The 2736-nt window shown below is 43.0% G+C and overlaps 1 pseudogene; it reads right to left on the bottom strand.

Annotated features, from left to right (window-relative positions):
• Positions 1-389: 389 nt before the first annotated feature.
• LOC134895786 (5S ribosomal RNA) lies at positions 390-508 on the bottom strand (annotated as a pseudogene).
• Between the last annotated feature and the right edge of the window lie 2228 nt (positions 509-2736).

The raw sequence follows: 2736 nt of genomic DNA, 5'->3' as shown, positions 1-2736 counted from the left end.
ATTCTGGTACACAATTCAACACACATATAGTATATAATATTTACGGAGAAAGTCAAATGATTCTCACTAGTGAAGTAATAATTTTGGAGTGGCAGTTCTCCAAGTAATATTACTATTTAAGGTGACAGTGACACCTGAGATGAAAATATTAAGAATTTAATTTCAGCATAACAGGAAATTCTTCCAATGCCAATTGTAATGGTATATCCTGGTAACGATTAATCTGCTATTTCTAAATTTTCTGATCAATAATTGCAATATGCAAAAGAGCTCTAGATGAGTGTGTGATCAGAAAGAGATTCAATGAGAAGAGGGGAATATAGATATGAAAATGGTAACAGTCAAAGGTTGCTCCAACACCTCTGCTTTTCACATGTATACAGAGGTATTTGTTACTGCACCTAATATTCCCTGGAAGTCTCCCATCCAGGTACTAATCAGGCTATTCACTGCTTAGCTTCCAAGATCAGACGAGATTGGGCGTAGCCAGTGAGATGTGGCAGTAATATCACATAGATTGTGAATGAGAGAGTGTATGGTTATTGGCTTATACCAGTTAGAGTACTTCTGCTGTCCATTATTGCGCACAGTTTCCCTGTTACTCTTAGCATTGCAGGGGAGTTATATAGCTGGCGTCAGGATGAGAGAGTACTGAAAAAGTAAGATATAGGAAACGTATAGGTTCAGAGCCCGTCTTCTGCTGTCTACTGTCATATAGCTTAATATAGCGGACAATGGATGAGAGAGGCGGGTTGTCTGGGCCTATTGAGTAATGGTGTGAAATTACACAGATATCTTAAGGTTTTTATTATGATAGTACATAATTCAATTATATATTCTTAATCCTAATAGTAGTGGGCAAAGGGATTAATATTTCCGCTATTGGTGATACCCCTAGAGTATTGCAGAAGAAGGCCGAAGCCAGCTGTTAGGGATATCTCAAAACACTTGTAATAGTATGAATTATATCTCACTAATTAGGGTATAAGAGTGGGAGAGAAAAAAAGAGACATCAAAGAGCGTTGAATGTCTTAATACTGTAAATAATGGATAGCAGATTAAACAAAAATTAAAAAATTAAACAATTAATGACAAAACATTTTTTTGTCGAATATACGATACCAGTTGGTGAGTGGGCTGAACCGTGCACTGTTCAGCACCACTTGTCACAGACGGCCGTTTCACCTGAAGGTGGCTTGTTCACTGTGTGAGGTGGTGGTGGAAGAGAGTCTATTTAAGGCAAGAAGGGGGGTGGCCTCAAAATTCAGACCAATCACAGGAAGGAGGAAGTAGATTGTGTGATGTCAGAAAGACATCCTGCGCATCACTTCCGGTTTCAAAATCCGGAGGTTAATGTTTTTTCATTATACATAGGGCCGTATCTATGGTTAGATAGGGCTTATAATATTGAGTGAGATAAAATAAACGAATAGGGAGGATAATTGTTTAAAATTAATTGTTGGGGCCAAGATCGAGGTATTGGCTCCATTGCCAGAAGTTTATAAGTCACTGGAGTTGTCAGGGACGCGTCACTGGACATGGTCGCGTCACTTCCGGTTGAAAAGACCGGAAGTGGCGCGCGTGGCCGTCATACGGAGTTTGTATAACTGCCACTCCAAAATTATTACTTCACTAGTGAGAATCATTTGACTTTCTCCGTAAATATTATATACTATATGTGTGTTGAATTGTGTACCAGAATTTTATCATACTATAATTAAAAGTTAAGTTTTAGTTTTTCAAGCGTGCCCCAACACAGAGTCTCTCTTTCTCCTTTGTAACTTTGATACCATGTAGTAGTACCCTTAATACATGTTATGCCACACAGTAGAGCCCCTTATACACATTACACCATGGTAGATCCGTTATGGAAGTAGCTGTATTTAACTATTTACTTGTTTTCAAAGAAATTAAAAGCACTATATATGCCCTGACTGACCTGACCTCACAACTCCCCCAATTCCTCAATGAAAGTAAAGCCCCAAATAAAAACCCCCACAGACATGATAACCCCCCAATACCTGAATGAAAAAAATGCCTCAAAACTGCCCCCCCAGACCTGATAATCTCCCAATCCCCCATGAGAAATAATGCCCCAGAGAGAGCTGTGCCGCAGCAGCTTGAGGGGCAGAGAGAGTTGTGCCGCGCAGCTTCAGGGGCAGAGAGAGGTGATACAGCAGCCTGAGGGGCAGGGAGAGGTGCTGCAGCATCAATGTAGAGAGAAGTGCTGCAGCAACTGGGGCAGAGAGAGGTTCTGCAGAAGCCGGTGCAGAAAGAGCTGTTGCAGCAGCTAGGGCAGAGAGAGCTACTGTAGCATCTAAAGTAGAGACATGTGCTGCAGCTTCCAGGAAAGAGAGAAATGCTGCAGCAAGTGGGGCAGAGAGTGGTGCTGCAGGACAGAAGTAACCCTGCTGCACAGCTACAAGCAGACAGTGAGAAAAAAACAGTATACAGAGGACGGCAGAGCTCCAGCATGTGCCGGCTGTCAGTGTCTCCTGCTTTCGCCACTGGCCTGCCCTGTTCTCTACCTAGTCTCCGAGTCAGTGTGGGCCCCCGCTGCTTCTCCTCCTCCTGCTCTGCGACTGCCAGTACGGTGGTCCCCAGGAAGGGGGTGTGGTGGGTGGCAGCACTTTTATGGCGCCCGGAGCTCGCGCTTCACTGGAGCCACCATCGCTACACCCCTGTGCACTGTAGCGGCGCATATATATATATATATATATATAATTGCTGTGAACG

The sequence above is a fragment of the Pseudophryne corroboree genome, chromosome 3 (assembly GCF_028390025.1).
Source record: "Pseudophryne corroboree isolate aPseCor3 chromosome 3, aPseCor3.hap2, whole genome shotgun sequence".
Lineage (NCBI taxonomy): Eukaryota > Metazoa > Chordata > Amphibia > Anura > Myobatrachidae > Pseudophryne > Pseudophryne corroboree.
Note: the sequence above shows the minus strand (reverse complement) of the source record. Positions and strands in the feature narration are given on the sequence as shown.